Source organism: Amphiura filiformis, chromosome 14 (assembly GCF_039555335.1).
Source record: "Amphiura filiformis chromosome 14, Afil_fr2py, whole genome shotgun sequence".
Lineage (NCBI taxonomy): Eukaryota > Metazoa > Echinodermata > Ophiuroidea > Amphilepidida > Amphiuridae > Amphiura > Amphiura filiformis.
In genome coordinates this window covers 54,315,424-54,333,776 of record NC_092641.1, presented here as the reverse complement: position 1 = coordinate 54,333,776, position 18,353 = coordinate 54,315,424, and positions in this window count along the sequence as shown.

Sequence of the window (18,353 nt, the reverse complement as noted above, 5' to 3'; positions counted from 1 at the left end):
AAATTTCGCACGCTTTGCGCACAAATGTCCTAGTAAAATCTAAAAACTTGGCCACTTGAGTACACATGCTTTCCTCACAGTGCGTTTGGGGCCTCCAAATTTTGGCCTGGCCCAGGGCCCCCAAAAAGGTAAATCCGGCCCTGGTTATGTGTATGAGACGACTGTTGCGGTAGATTGCAATCATGCTTTTGTTGAATGCATTTGAGTAGTCCGTCATATGTACGGTATGAAACGTCGTATGCACAACCTCTATAGCCGTGCATACGCAGGAAATTGGCAAAAATTGGCAAATTATTATTGCTTTAAACAAAAAAGTGTACGGGTGTCTCAAACACGGCCACTCTTTATATCCATAACACAAAAAGGGAATGTAGCCGACGTGACCTTAAAATAATCATAGACATGTATGTACACATGTGCCACGAGCAACGCGGCTTTGCGACTTTATAGAGTTTTCTTATAATTGGTTCCTTCATGCTGTTTTTGTCGTGAGTTACACAATCGTCCTCGCTTTCAGGTTTCCGCTTCGCTAATTTCGGTCTGATTGGAGTTAGCCGAACTGCTATCTCCACAATCGTCATCACTTTCAGTTTTCAGCTTCGCTAATTCCTGCCTGGGAGCCCCCGGGGTAAAAGCAGTGGGCGGCAAAAATGAAGGGGCGGCGGAAGAAGACAGGGCGGCAAGAAGAATTATTAAAGAAAAGGGGCGGGGAAGAAAAGGCGGCAAGAAGAATTATTAAAGAAAAGGGGCGGGGAAGAAAAGGCGGCAATTATTAAAGAAAAAAAGGCGAAAAATATTGTAAACGGTTTACAAAAGTTGTGCAACGTTTTTGGTTTTTAGCTGGCCCACCGCTGGATGGGGTGGGCTTATTAGGGGTGTAACCCCAGGGGGGGGCACATCGAAAATTTTTGGTAGGTATGCTCCCCCGGAATTTTGAGGTGGTGTGTCTTTGGGAGCTGACGGCGTACCGATAAAAGGGGGTCTTTTGGAGCTGCGAACAAGTAAAATGTGGACTTTTGGAGCTACGAACAGTCCAATTCAAGGGTCTTTCTTGGCTTTCTGGTTGAAAATCGCCTGAAAAAATCTTTCAGAGCTGAAATGATCAAAATCAAGGGTCTTTCGGAGCTCTATTTTAGGAGGTCTTTCGGAGCTGCGAAATCCAAGAGGGTCTTTCCGGGGAGCATACCCGTATGGTCATTTGTGTTAAGTGCCCCCCCGGGTCTAACGGCTCTGATTCTTTAACATTAAAAAATGTTGAGAAAAGATTTTTGATCCTCACCCCCACCCACACACACTTTTTTATTCTTAACAGCCATCCTGGTTGAAAAAAGTGGGTCAACCTTTTCGGGTTGTTGCTGCAGGAGGTGGCAAAATTTATCTTTTCGGTTACCCCCGGTAGGAGCGGCCGCTATACCCACTGGAACTAGTAGAGAAACCAAGGCTTTCTGTTAGCAAAGATGTTACTGTTTCAACTGCATAACATTGTTACCATGGTCTCTTTAATTTAAAAAAAAAAAACGAAATTGCAATTTTTATTTTTATTTATTCTTATAAAGTTTGACATTTATTTTTTATTGTTACACTCTGTACATGTATGATTTCTTTTTAACAGGAATTTAAAATTTTACGGGTATTCGTTTTTAAATGTCACTCGCACGATGTTTAGCACGTTTTTTACTCAAGAAGGAACAAAGCTCTAAATGCGTTGGGCAACAATAGCAAAATAATTGTATTTAATTCTATAGCTACCTGAAATGAACCGTAAGATGTGCTCTGAACTGAATTTAATTTCAGATAATATGAGGCAAAACTGAGGTTTTTTGTACTTGCGTGTCAATTAAGGAAAATTTCAAAAGCTTTAAAAGCTTTTATCTGTAGTGTAACAATAGTAAAATTTATATTTTCTTTGTTAGTTACCTGCGTCGTTGTTTTTGAACTGCACTTGATTTCTGATAATAAAATGTCTAAACATAAGTTTCTTGTACGTGCTTTTCTCATTACCATCTTGAAATTTGACGTTCCAACTCGATGTATTTCCGACGGAAACCCGGTGATTTGTGGTTACCACATTAATGAAATGTCACACGCAGCAGGGATTTGTCACCCCTTGACCAATCAAGGCACTTATTCATCAACTATGATACCTCATTGCAGGGATGCAAATTGTGATTTCTTCCTCAGGAGCAAGGCTGTAGGCTCAAGATTTCCTCAATCCCCGGGGCCTCAATCATTCCAGAAATACTAAAGCTTTATTGTGCACTTCGAAACATAGCATATCATTTAGAGAAACTCTAAAGTCTTCGAAGAACGGGCTTTATTGAGGAAAATTAGTTCGATAGATTTGTTAACAAAGTCATGGTAAAAGTTTGTTTTGTGATTGTCACCACTCTTCAGTCCAGGTCACCCTTTCCTCATTGGCACTTCTGATTTCTTAGTATTGATACACTGAATTCAAGTTCCTTTATATGACTTTTTCCATAACTGCTTCTGTATAAATTTCCTCAGATATCCACCTACCTTCACCCAACTCGTTTTTCCTTTTAAATTAAATACATTGAATACCTACTCTACTCTCAAATTTGCATTGTTACCCATATCCTAACACCAACATCTTCCTCTTTTCCTCACAATTTTGCACAACCAGTGTCTTGAGATTTCCTCTCTTCCATTCAGTAGCTTCACTGCCTCACATCCCCCACCTACTTGTCATCTGTGCTGAGACATATATGTTTCCCTCATTGTCATCTTCTACCTCACTCCTCGACCGCCTCCTTTTCTTCTTTCCTCTTTTTCTTCTTTCTCTATTCTTTTATTTTTCTTCTCCCTTCCCCTTTTTTCCTCTCTTTCTTTTTTCTTCTCAAGGCATTATTTCCTCAATTTTGACTGTCATTTCCTAGGAGCGGTGCTCCCCGGCTCCCGCACAATTTGCACCCCTGCCTCATTGACCCACCCTGATATCCCTTGAAAAACTCTGACACCTCTTGATCCACCATGAGAGGCCGGTCGAGTGCAGATCCGTCGGAACACGCTTATCCCTAACCCTAACCTCATCGTGACATCATCCAAACAGCAAAGTTCATTCATATTGAAAAAGCGTTATCCGACGGATATGCAGTCGACCATTCTGTGATATTCGACACCCCTTGACCCCTTATCGTGGCACTGAGAACCAAGATCAACGTTTCAGACATTTTCCTTTTTATCATTAACTGAAATTTCAAATTGACATAATGCGACGTATATTTCATTGCTTAAGCATTGAACTAACCCTGAAATTAGGGAACCCAAATTTATGATTTTTCTTATAACTTTTTAAAACTGTTAATTGTATTCTCTATTATTTTACACCAACCTGTGATCAAACTAGACACCATTGACCCACCCACCCTGACATCCCTTGACCCACTTTGACCTGCTGACCCATCCTGACATCAAAGTTAACCCCGCCCTTAACCCCCAGGGCAGTTAACACTCCCTGACCACCTGGCCTGCCTCCCCACTCGTATACCCATTGACCCATGTTGACACCCCGTCACCCACCATGACACCCTTTGACCCGACATGGCACCATTGACCACCATGACATCCTCAACCCTCCTGACCCCTATTAGTGGCACTTGAGAACCAAGAATCCGAAATCAAAATTACAGATAATTCCCTTTTAAGGGAGTTTTATTAATAACTGACATTTCTGCTCATTTTAATGCTTAAATTCAGAATCAATGGGTTTTTCTGAGAAGTGAAATTAAGGGCGCACAACCATATAATTCTATTTGGTGGTGTGAAATCTGAAAGATCAAGAACAATTATCAATAAACTTATCATCATATCCAATGTTTTCAAAAATGCTGATTATATTCAACTGATCCTTTAATTATTTTGAGGAGTGTAATTTATTTTTCAGGCTTTTCTTGTTCATGCCCATGTTCGATTAAAAGGTGAATACTAATAGAATGAAACACATCGGCTTAGGGATGAAATCAAAACTCGACCGGCGGTTGAACGACGGTTGAACTACGTTCATTGTATAGAACAATAGAAACGAGTCGAGTTTTAATTTCATCCCTTAACGAATTGTGTGTTTTGACATACGAGAACAGACAATGAATGACATGATGCAGCTATTTATTCTACAGTATTGAAATATTATTATTTAATCACAGAAATATTGGTATATAAAATAAGTGATCGGATATACTAAACAAGAATTGGTCTTTGAGAGATGGAGGAAGTTGATCAAAATAAACCGGAAAACGATTGAAGACAGTGTATTTAAAACTATCAGTTCTAGCATAAGAATGGGAAAACTTAAGAGAGTTACTGTGACGAGTATTGATGGAAATATACTCCAAATGGTTAAACAGGTAAGCAGAAGTGAAGCCATAATAATATACAACGTCAATATCTACACTGACATTTCTATTCCATTCAATTAATCCTAACATTATTACAGTTTCAAAATACATTATCTGAATTTGCTTTATTGTAACAGGAAAGTACGTAAAACAAAATCACAATGTTACTATCATACAACATTTTACAGATTGTTGAAGTTCAAAGCCATATTATAACATTTCCATAACAAATAGAATTTATTTATATATTTATTTTTCACACACTGTTATGTTTTTACAGTCAGATAATTATGTCCCCTTTCAATTTTGACCTGAACGTTGAACAGATGAGCCAAAACAAGCAAAATCGTTATTTGATGTCAGCGCATCACCAGTTAGACTATGCCATAGTCGAATTTTATTAAAAATATGTTATTATTATGTCATGATGAACCCATTTCGTTGAACTCAAAATTATACTGATGTTTATTAAAATTAAAGTATTCAATAGTAAAATGGTCATAAAGAATTAAGAATATCAGATGATTAGTGACAATAAAAGTAATTGAATGCAACATTATCTTGCATAATTATAATGGCTCACTTTAATACTGAACAATTCTGATTTTGGAATCTACCAGTTTATTGATAGCGAAACACAAAAATCCGACTATGGACTTTGAACTTTAAGCAGAACTTTGCCCCGGGACTTTGCTCTCTAAAAACACACTGTCAAGCATACTTGTTTATCAGGCCATTAACCACAAGTACTAAGCATGGTATAGTACAAGACGCGCTAGATGTTTGATTGAGAGATTAACTTTCGCGTCAACACAAAAGCGCCGCAAATACCACAGATAGTTGTGTACGGTGTAGTTAATGGTAATGGCGCGGGCCCAGAAGATTTAAACCATAGCGAGATATGGGCGACCAATCACAAGGCAGATCCATTTAAAGATGCATTACATCATGGCCAATTTTAGTTAGGCCAGAAATTGGCCTAACTCTCCATAGAGTCCCGTGTTAAAAATCTTAACCGCAAGGCAAAGTCAGTAGTCCACTTGGGAAGCTAACAAACAGAGGGAGTGCGGTGACTGAAAAGATCAGATAGTTTTAAGCTTAAATGTAATAGCCAGAGTATGCAAAATGGGCACGTGGACTACGGAGAAGTCTAGTCACCATTCTTAGTCAGTGGGAATGGTCTAGTTCGTAGACACATTTCTGATTGGACAATCGCATGATTTCGGGTGCCGTCTATCAGGCCGTAGACGACCCCACGTCATCATGCGTCTTGATAATCCGTAACACGCGTGTAGAGATGCGCGTATGTATCGCGCTGGATGCGTAGACTAGTGCGGAATACGCGAACGCGCTAGCAGTACGCGCAACAGAATACGTAAAGTTGTAAACAAGTTTCGTTCGTTTTATAATGTGGGGAGTTTTTATGACGGTAACTTAGTTTTTGCTTTAAAAAAATTGTTTACAGTTATTAAAATAATATTTAACTGACTAAGAATGAGAATAAACGATAGGAATTTTTATTTTGCCTATCCTCTACCTATGATAGACGACAGGCAGGTCCAATATTTTTATCGTAGTGGATACCGGCTGCGCCGGCATCCACTACTCAAAATATTGGACCTGCCTGTCGTCTATCACACGGTAGAGGATAGGCAAAATAAAAATTCCTATCGTTTATTCTCTAAGTGCGTGTCACTGTCACTCTGTCGACTCTTTGATGTGTTATGCCCTCGCCCTCCATGTACGTATTGTTGTAGACGTTCGAGTAATATTTCGATCTGTATGATTTTGTTACAACTACAGCATCTAAAACCTTGATTTTTGCATTTTACATAGGGTAAAAATTCGAATTTTGAAAAGCATTGAGAGCATCATCCTCATCAAAATTTACAATATTGCTTTATTTAAGATCGACATCTACCTAGATGGTAAGCTAATAGGTAATAAAGCCTCGCACTATATTCTATGAAGTATGCATGATGAGTTTGCTAGAAAGTCAATCTGCGTCTACGCCGAAAGCATTTTACTGTGAATAAAGAGTATTATGTCATATTTCTTAAATCTTGAATAATGTAAACAAACCACTGGGGTACTGCTAGGTATCCAAGGAAACAATTATTACATATCAATACATCAAAAATGTAACATATCATATAATTCAGCTTATTTCCCTTATTCTATATACATACCTACGACCCATTGCACCCAATTTGGTAATTGTACCCTATTATAGAACACCGTTTGTATACCATTTTAACACCACAGAATGTATATTCGTACTTTTTTGATGGTATATATATCGAACAGACAATTACATAGTTATGTGACCTCGGTGTCGAAAGCGTCACCTAACTCTACTATATGGTTATGTGAAAGTAGTATTTCTAGTATTTGAGCGTGCACGTATTATCTAGAATCTATTGTTTAGCGTGCAGGTTTTAGATAATGCATTGTTTAGCGTGCAGGTTTATATAATTTGGGCTGTGAAGGGTAGTTCGCGAAAATAATGCACGGGAGAAGAATACATAACGATGAATAGAAACGGGCACTAGAAGTGTATGAGCAGATAAGACCTGTAATCAAATTTAATGTTTTTCTTTAAAATGCCCAAACGACATTTATGCATAAATTGTCTGTACTAGGAAGAAAACCACATTATACCAGCTATGGAAATGGCACTTCTCTAATTGGAAACCAAGAGAACAAATTTGAAAATTGCAAGTGACAAAAAAGTGATTGGTCGTCTTTATTTTTAACTTTCAGATCTGAGACAAAACTCTCAAGTCGTATCAAACAAATAGTCCCCAAGCCCACTGGATGGTGGTATAACTTGTACTTTTATTACTGGTCATCTTGTTGTTAAGTTACACATTTGATGTTGTTTCAGTTATAATCTGTTAACATAATCATAACACTTGACTTGTATATCGAACGAACTAATCTTGTAGGTCGATAAATACATACTGTCATGTAAATGTTTAACGATTTTGTACTGTTTCTGGTGTATCAAATCTTATCTTGGTTATGAGGTCACCTAAAAACTCTTTAAAAGGTATCAATATAAAGTCTGCACAAAAAGTAACTCAGCTGTTGTAAATACGCCTATAGCTACAGAACTAATAATTGTTCCCATAATATTTCAACATAGAAAGAAGGACGATTTATTTACGCGCATTTTGATACCCCATTTGTCCAATTTCGTTCAATATTAACATCACAGCAGTGTTTTTAAAGAAAATTAGCCGAATTCAAAAGTTGCAGCTATTTGTATTGATTTGAAGTCAGCGCGAAGATAAATGGAGGGTGTTACATGCCACAATGCTTGTGTAAAAACCATTGATCGCTGTAAACTGCAACTTTTAAATTCGGGTATTTTTCTTTAAAAGCACTACTGTGTTGTTAATAATAATAATATTGAGCGACATTTGATAAATGGGGTATCAAAATGCGCGTAAATAAATCGTCCTTCTTTCTATGTAGAAATATTGTGGAAACAATTATTAGTTCTGAAGCTAAAGGCGTATTTATAACAGCTGAGTTACTTTTTGTGCAGACTTTATTTTTGTCCCTAATTGTAGATAACATTTCAAAGTATAATCTTGCCAGGTTTGAAGAAGCTACCATTTGCAGAACCAAAGAAAATGCGGAGGAAGAACTTATTGATTGACCCTTGTATATCGATTATTATGTATGATGCCGGGGTAGAGGTAGGTGAGTCGGCTCTCGTCATTTGGTCGGAAATGATAGAACAGTTGAAAAGAAAAACTTTATATAATTATTTATAAAAAGCTTCAAACAGACACAACTTTAGGAGCTGGCATTCAAAACTTGCTGTACCTTAAGTATATATAAAATACAATAAATATATTATGATGGGGAAGATGAATACGTTTAGGTCATGAAATAGATGCAGCTCTAGGCAAATATTGATACGCGATGAAAAATTATTCTGTGCGCGCCTTTTTGACACCTTGTTACTTTTCCTACATCGTTCTGGGAGATTGGGCAAACAAGCGAAAAATCCCCGGCGAACAGTATATAAAAAAACAATTCAAAATCAATAAATCTGGTGTTTTTCAGACAAAACAAAATCTAAAAAAGGCATTTTGCTTTTGAGGGAGACTTATTGGAGTATCCAAGTATGTATTTTAAAAAGCGACCCCTCCCCTCAGTACTAAGTGTCTGCTTATTGAAAGTCTACCTTTTCAATTTACAAGTGTGAGCGATCAAGATTCTATTTTTATGCTTTAAAATATCCTTAAATGTGGTCGAAATTAAAGGGGAAAATCGTTTTTTCCCATATTTTTGAAACTAAGAAAAATGTCTAAAATTTGCGATGTGTATCGGCGGTAATTATTATATATTTAATGTATGGGATTGAATAGCTGTTTACCTATTTTGTCAATCACTTTTCAATGCAATTCCTCGGGGCGCTTTGATCTTATTTTGCAATGAATGTGTAATTACGAGACGGTGCCCGTGTCCGAGCAAATAGTATCTCAAGAGAATATTTGTCAAAATACATTGATAACATCCATGTCTTGAGTGTGTGATATGGAGAAACTCAATTTTCCTGTTCATGACTTCTTAAGGGATCTAAAATGAGCGTTTATTGCGTTTCGACAGTATTTTTTGTGGGACATGAGAGCACCTCAGACCTATCGAATTGCATTCTGAATACGAAGCATGTCTTTCTGATATCAAATAATTTTCATTTTTGAAAATCACAATATAATACAAATTTTATGACAAATTATAAAAATTTGATATTTTTCAAATTTTTGATATATAACAGTCCTCGAAGTAAATTATATAAATCTAATGATATATTCTTAAAGTGTATGTAGCAGGAAGGAAAAGCCGACGGTCAATTGAAAATTTTGACATTTCATATTGAAGATATGGATTTTTTTCCCAAAAAGAGCTAATTTTTTTTGGTGTTTTGGGGAAAAAATCCATATCTTCAATACGAAAGGTCAAAATTTTCAATTGATCGTCGGCTTTTTCATCCCACCTACATACACTTTAAGTATAAATCATCAGATTTATAAAGTTTACTTCAAGTACTGTTAAATATCAAAAATATCAATTTTTAATGATTTGCCATAAAATGTGTATTAAATTGCGAATTTCAAAAATCAAAATTATTTGATATCAGAATGACATTCTTCGTATTCAGAATGCAATTCGATATGTCTGATGTGCTCTAATGTCCCAAAATAAATACTGTCCAAACGTTCATACCCCAGCCCTTAATGAAATGGATTTTTCTTCTTTAGTCATTATTATATATAGAAGTTATTACAAATATATTGGACTATAAGAAGTCTAGCAATAAAAGATAAGTGTATTGTGAACCAAGCTAAATAGGGATTGCAAGTAATTTTTATATTTTCCACAAATCTCAGTACTTTATTGCGTTTCATAAAATACTGCTGAAATAACATTTTGGCTTTAATATATTTTCTTGGTACTTATCACATTACATTTTCAGGAGGTAGCGACAGTAGTTATAATTAAAGACAGACATAAAAACAATTTATCGCGTCTGACGTCATCTGTCAATCAAATTCGAGCACGGTTTGTTTACAAGTGTCGTGATGATGACTTGCTGGACGCGGATTTATAACCGGGCGCCATATTGTTAATTTTGCACCTTTCGACATGCAAACCATCTCAAAAGTTAGGTATTTATAGTAGGAAACTTTCTTTGGTGAAGGCACCATGTCCTTGTAAAAGTACGTACATTTTCGCCATTTGCTGCTATTCCTTTTCTCCGATCAGCACCAGATAGATCGGTCTTCCTTTTACGGGCTGATTAACCTGTGTAAACCAATCAAGGATCGTAATTGACAGTGACATCAGACGCGATAAATTGTTTTTATCTCTGTCTTTAATTATAGTTGCTTCTACTCAACATTTTTTCAGCCTTCCTTTAAAATTGAACTTTTTTGATCATTAGGTCATTATCTCATATGGATATCTATAACGTCCTTTAAAAACATATTGGTACTGTTTTAGCATAATTATTACATATTAGGAATTCTGAGGCTTACAAAATTACATTATCGTTACAACGATTTAGCGTTCTTATTTTTAGTATATCCATGATAAGGGTAATGACACCGCAAAACTATTTTCAGAAATAAATTTGTAATTATTTCCACATAGATGTGGGCAACCTTTTCAATCAAAATTAGCCTTTCTTTTCAGACCGTTTCCGACGTACCAAATCTGTATTCACTTTAATAAACGCATCTTAACAACCAAAAATCAAATAATCTTTATGTTGTACAATCATGGGTTATTGCAATATCCTAGACTATGCCATAGTCGATTTTTGATAAATAAAAAATATGTTATTAATCATGATTTACAAGCTAGACCACCAAATAAGAATTTGACACCACACTTGATCTGGACAGCTCCATATGATGATATGTAGGCACTGTAGTGGCGTAGCCAAGATGGGACAGGGGGAACTCCCCGGTGGGATGTTGGCCAACGTGATATTTAGAATTTTAGACAATTTTTGGACAATTTTCTTCCAATTTTCCTCTTGTTCTTTTCCCCATGACCCCTCTGAAAATATCCTGGCTATATGCCACCGGGGCCCTGGTAAGCTCTGGTATGGGGTTAAGAAACAGACACACAATAAGTATACCTTGCGTATAATTTGACATATGTTTATGTTAGTTATATTTTATTTTCAATTAATTTATTGAAACTAATCGTACTACAAACGTTTTGCGCGTACAAGGTCGGATAAAAACTGCGATGGATCTTTCCAAAAGGCTGTTTAAAATAGTAATAAAAGAAAACAGCTAGCTGCCCTTTCGAATAGAATCATTGCCGGTGCACACTAGAATATATATCGCTAAGTCATTTTTTGTTCATTTTGAGAACAAAGAACAAAAATGTGGTTCAAGCTCGCATCAGTTACGTACGTAATCACCCTAATTATTTCGGATTATTCCCTTTCATTTATATCATTATCATTTGTTCTTGTGCAAAGATTGGCAATTAAATAAGTTTAAATGCATGCTTGAACAATATCTTGTACTTTGTTCTTAAAATTATAAACAATGACTTAGGCAATTAGCGTAGCAGGCTGACGAAATGCACGATAACCATGCATGCTCCCATAATGCTTGGGATCCTCTCATTATCATACATTAAATGATTTTCGGATTTCTTCGAAGGGTCACAGAGGATGATTTAAGGAAGCCCTATCATGCACTGCAAACGTGTTATCACTAGAGTTTCAACTGCCACTTTACTTTTCAAATCCCATTGAATTCTGTGCAAAAGATGTTGTTTAAGAATTGTGCGTGTGTCATTATTACTTGGTCGATTTCAGAACAAAAGTGATGTATGCATAAAGGATAATTCACACCTTCTGTAGGTAACATAAAATGTGAAATCGACTAGCACTTTGAATGCGTTTTTATTGTAAATACATCAGTCCAAATTCAAATTTAACCATGCCCGTCAATGCAATGTGCGAGCAGTGGTGTCATGATCACTCACACAGCTGTGCGAACCGCAAGTCAACACAGTGGCGTGGCGGGAAGTGCTTAAATCATCCTCTGGAAGGGTCACTTGTCCGAAAGGTTTTTAGACCGATGAATGTCGACCATTAGGTTACTTCGAACGGTTATTGTTCCGTTAAGTTTTAAGGTTGTTTTTTTTAATTAAGTTTTTTTTAAAATAAATTCCAAAGGGTATTATTCAGAAAAGGGTATCAGAGTCATTTCTCCGAAAGAGCAAATAATCCTTCAGAGTGATGTTTTTGGAGAAAAAAAAATCATGCTTGTCATTTTTTGAACGATAACCCTTAATAATGGCCATTTTTCAACCTGCCTTAAGGGCTGGGGTATGAACGTTTGGACAGTATTTATTTTGGGACATCAGAGCACATCAGACATATCGAATTGCATTCTGAATACGAAGAATGTCATTCTGATATCAAATAATTTTGATTTTTGAAATTCGCAATTTAATACACATTTTATGGCAAATCATTAAAATTGATATTTTGATATTTAACAGTACTTGAAGTAAACTTTATAAATCTGATGATTTATACTTAAAGTGTATGTAGGTGGGATGAAAAGCCGACGATCAATTGAAAATTTTGACCTTTCGTATTGAAGATATGGATTTTTTCCCAAAACACCAAAAAAAAAAAGGTCTTTTGGGAAAAAAATCCATATCTTCAATATGAAAGGTCAAAATTTTCAATTGACTGTCGGCTTTTCCTCCTGCTACATACACTTTAAGAATATATCATTAGATTTATATAATTTACTTCGAGGACTGTTATATATCAAAAATTTGAAAAATATCAAATTTTATAATTTGTCATAAAATTTGTATCATATTGTGATTTTCAAAAAATGAAAATTATTTGATATCAGAAAGACATGCTTCGTATTCAGAATGCAATTCGATAGGTCTGAGGTGCTCTCGTGTCCTACAAAAAATACTGTCGAAACGCAATAAACGCTCATTTTAGATCCCTTAATAAACACCTTTCGGAGAAAAGAACGTTCAGATCCAGTGACTGCGCCATAATTTATCTGGAGGGGGCAAAGTGAAATGGAGGAGGGTCGGAAATATATTTCTAAAATTGGGCGATTTTGACCCAAAATGGGGCGATTTTTGGCCACAAAAGAGGGCAATTGTGGCCCCATATGTTGATTTTGGGTCAAAAATAATGGATTTTCACTGGCGCCAGCCACTGTTCAGATGAAAGAGTGTTCTGAATAAATTCAAGCAAAAACCCTTCAGAACAAAAACACGTGTAAACGAGTGTTTAGGGACGATCATATTGCATTAAAGCCTTAATGTACGAGCTTTTCTAATTTTTAGATTTTTCTTTTTTTCTTCCAAAATGATAAAATAGTTAATATGCAATCATTATGAAAGTTCCCAATACATTTGGACGCGAAAACATTGGAAATTGCAAAGAAACAACATCATAAACTTCATCTCTATCACTCGAAATATCTCGCACTTCATGGATTAGGACGCCGAGTACGGCCTCAGAGTTAGTCTCCTACGCAGCCAGTTTGGTTACGCTCCCTCCACATGTGTGGAGGGAGCGTAACCAAACTGGGTTCGTAGGAGAAAAAAAAAAAAAAGATCGTACATTAAGGCTTTAAATCAGTCTGTAACCGTTGTGAAACGGAATCAGTCTTGGCTTAGTTAGTAAAAATAATAATTAGCTACCAAACACCACCATATTTTATAAACCGTCGTAATTTGTGGACGCCGTCGTGTTCATTTCGGTGTCGCTCAAAAGAGTGCGGGTCGAGCTGAACAGCAGCAAGTCTTTTGTAGATGTCATTCTGAAATATAAAAAATAAAATAATTGACTTTGAATATATAATCTGTTGAAATATTTTAACTGGCCAAGGTGTACTTTTGTACTCCGTTTGTGCCGCTATAGACAAGAAATTAAGAACCACAAGTTGAAATGGCAAGAATGACCTCTGACATAGGCCAAAGGCATTAGCCTTTCCGAAGCATGACGTACCCAATAGGAGGGCAGTATTCAATATGTGTAAAACTCGCCAAAAGTTTTTACCCACTTCGTGTAGCGCCATCCTATTGTGTCCGCCATACCTCTAAAAGGCTAATTGTTTTTCAGGAACATGCAATTTGATCAAAATTCCGATTGTAAATTTGGCTTCCGGTGTTATGTACGGAATATTACAAATTATAAATTGGATTTAGGTTGGAGATCATACTGCGGGAAACTCCAGAAGTTGACACAATTTTATTCTGAGGTTTGCCAGCATCAAGCTGACCAATAGCTCGAGCCTTATCCGGATCTGATAATCGAACCTTGGTTGATAAGAACTTTCTTGCAAATGACCACTATGAAGAAGTGACCAGCAAGAGAGATTGACTTGTGTTGATCTATTTCGATCACCTCTAGAAATGTTAATCCCATCCTAGCACTTTTTATTCAAAATGATATGCAAACAACTTTTCATTCATTCATTTAAAGCAATGAGATGAGGCAGACAATGGTAAGTTTGGCACATTGTCTTTGAGACCTGTCTTTCAAAGGAAGTTACTCAGCCGTGGAATAAGTTATCGTCACAAATGAGGTGTCATTGTTGACAGGAAAGAACAATGTTTTCACTGATATGAAACAATATGGAGATAGATTTCAAAAACTTCTGACATGCATCCGGTTTTGAAAGTTTTGAGGCGTTTATAAGCCGCTCGATGAGAGGAGTTACTTTTCATGATATTATTAATTATACACTCGCTTGTTATTGTTACACAATACACATGTAACCATTGCGCCACGCTCTCCGTGGTGGTCGTTTGGTTTGGCCTATGTATTACTCACCACAACTGCAAGGTATAGAGTACACACATGGTGCACGATCCTTGGGCAGAGGATTATTTGGGTGGCTTAGGATGTCTCTTAATTTGGCCGACCTAGAGTAGAATGTTTTGACCCCTGCACGGTTTAGAAACCGACAGATTTTGTCTGATACACCTTTGATATATGGCATGAAGGTTACGCCTTTGTGTTCATCGTCTACCACTTCTTCTGATCGTTCTCCTGTCTGTTTCTTGATTGCCTTGTGTATGAGGTTTGAGGGATAGCCATTCTTGTTCAACGCTTTTTCAATGTGTTTGAGTTCGTCTTTTCGATGTTCTTCATCACACAGAGTCAGTGCTCTGTGAACCAGTGTATTGACAACACTATTCTTTTCAGAGCCACCAAAATCTTTATATTATAGGCGAGATCTGCTTGTTCTCTGTTGACAAGGGCAGTCATCAGTGAACGGCTCTTTTCAGAGTCATCAGTAGGCAAGGGGGGGTCTACATGTCTCATTTTAGGTACCTTGTCCTGAAGAAGTCAGAGCTACTCCTGACGAAAGCTTGACAGTTCTAAACTTGTCCGACGGTGAACCCGCTAAAACCCCACTAATTGTTATGAATTCCCGTCGTAAAAGCCTATCCCACAATGTGTATTACATTGCGAATTTCAAAAAATCAAAATTATTTGATATCAGAAAGACATTTTTCGTGTTCAGCATGCAATTCGATATGTCTGATGTGCTCTAATGTCCCACAATAAATACTGTCCAAACATTCATACCCCATACCTTAATTTCCAAGCCGAAGAGCCATTATGCAGACGCCATTGAAGATCAAGTTATTGCGTAAGTTCTTCTTTTTATTTGATCGACTCGATGACCGCAGTTATTGTTTTTTCACTTTATATAATTCAGACATTCGTAAGCCTACCAAGTACATGTGTACATGATTATATTTCCCAAATTCGATTTACAAATAATAGTTGTTGTTGTTATTGCTGTATGTAAATGCGTGATCATGGTAATAGCAGTATCGATTTATTTCGGTGGCAATAATATTCTATAAGGAACGCACCATTCGACTTCCAGGGAGGCTGGAAGGCGGGATATATGCAATTTCTTTTTCACCACCAAAGGTGTTTTGGTGCGATTTAAAAAAAAATTCATGTATTATTGTATGCACAGTTATATAGGTGGGGACAGTCTTTTGTCCCCACTCCACCGCTCCTCTGAATTCAAGCAATTGAGAACCCCATCTAATAACCTTAGCGGAACCCGATCGAATTCGGTATTGAAGTGAGCACAATTGTGCGCTGCACCTTTTCACGTTAAAATTTTTTTTTTTCGGCCAAGTGAAAAGCAATGATTTTGCATTTTTCAGCAAATATCAGAAGAAACCCATAATGCTTGCTGTTAAAATTAGGCGCAAAATTTAGTATTCTAGTGTAAGATTTTCGATTTTGACAGACCAGACCAGGACTTTGCGCGTGAGCTTTTTTGGGTCAACTTTTCAAAGTAATATAGTTTGCTAATGAAAGTTTTTTCCAACTTTCTAAAGCACATTATAAAGGGCTGTAAACTTAGTTTTGTCAGAATTTCCGTTTTTATTGTACCATTTTTTAAGTCGGGAGAGGTGGGGACAAATATAACTAGAGTTACTGTGGCTCAAGAGCCACGAATATAAGGCGATGACTTCTGACCTCACTTGACCTTTAATCTCATGTTGACTTTTGTTCCCTTATATCAAGGATGTTTTGCACCAAGTTTGAGCCCAATCGGGCCATTTGAACATTGACCTTGGATAACATCAGGTTGACCTTTTCATGCTCGCCTCATATCAAGGATGATTTGCACTAAGTTTAAGCCCATTAGGGCCCATTTTAAAGTTGGACTTCATTTAATCTTTGACCACCGGTGACCTCAGATTGACCTTCATGTTCCCCTCATATCAAGTTTTAGCCCAAAGTTACCACGTGACCTCATTTGACCTTAGACCTCAGGTTGACCCCAAGCTGAGGTGTAATTTATATTAAGCTTGTTCCGGCCAGTGGTTCTTCTGACCAAGTCTGGTGGTCATAGTATGCACTTTAAAAGAGGAGTAGCATTTTCAAGATTTTGACAAAATTACCACTAATAACCCCTATGACCTTTGACCCTTATCTGTATACAACTTACATTAAGCTTAGGTCAACGGTTCTAATGGCCACATTTGGTTGAAATTGGGTCAAGCGCCTGTCACTAGTAGCATTTGAAAGATTTTCACATAGCGACCTCGAATAACTTTTACATGACGTTTCACCACTAACTGTGTACAACTTAGAAGGAGCTTGGGTCGGTGCTTCTTGTGGTCCAGTTTGGTCGAGATTGATGCAATCGTTTGGCACTAGTAGCATTCTAAAAGATGGTTTGACGAAAGAATCGGAAGAAGCAGAAGCAGAAGAAACAGCAGATTCACCTGCTCAACAATATATCAGTGTGGCATTTCATGCCACCTAATTATAATAATTGCCATGTTTTTCATCATACCTATAAATACTACATGTGGCTTGTTAAAGTGTTAACGGTTTGTCTAGTTTAAAAATAAAAAAAGCTGAATCGAAGTCCAAGTCGACCCCGATTTCTGAATGTAGTTTTATGACCCTATCTGCTACACTTACCTTTTAGCACCACGGGTTACATGACTGTGGACACATGTTATGAATGTAGTCATCGTCGCAAGCACCTGGATTATAGTTCAAGATAGAGCCACACTCGGGCGAGTGATTCACACAACCTGAGAAAATTTTAAGATACACAAATATTTAAAATGATGCTACGTAGGAAAAGTATACTAGCTCCGAATCATCGCTTGTAATTTTTCTTCCTTCCTTCCCTCCTTCCCTCCCTCCTTCCTTCCTTCCTCCTTCCTTCCCTCCTTCGTTCCGTCCTTCGTTCCGTCCTTCCCTTCTTCCCTTCCTTTCCTCCTTCCTTCCTTCCCTCCCTATCTCCTTCCTTCCCTCCTTCCTTCCCTCCTCCCTTCCCTCTTTCCTTCCCTCCTTCCTTCCCTCCTTCCTTCCTTCCTTCCCTCCATTTTCGCCTTCATTTCTTCCTTCCCTGCCTTCCCTCCTTCCTTCCTTCCCTCCTTCCTTCCCTCCCTCCCTTCCCTTCCTTTCCTCCCTTTGGGGTCAAAGATCATTAAGGGGCAATTTCTGGTGTATTTCTGGTCACTTGCACATATGCATCGGCTATATCCAGTGTAAAATTCAAATTTGCTTGGATTGGGCTGTAACTCGGTAAAAATGATCCCCGACACTTGGAGAGTATGAAACCGCTAAGGTCATCCAGGGTCAAAGGTCGTGTCAAATTAAAAGTTGTTATAGTATTATAGTATGCTACTTCAATTTGACAGTAGTTTAGACATGCAGGTGCGTCAGTTACTATGGCATGGCCCTATTGATTGTTGTATAATGAATGGATGAAATAAATTGATTGATTGATTGATTGACTGAAACACAACAGAAATTGCTATGGCAACGCCGACTTCTGACATCTACAACTACGCTCAAATTAATATCAAGATTCAAGATCAACTTGGACTGGAGTAAACTACTCGTTAATATCAAGAACTTCATTGTGAAGTAAAAAACCGTTTGTGTAGCAAGAACACATG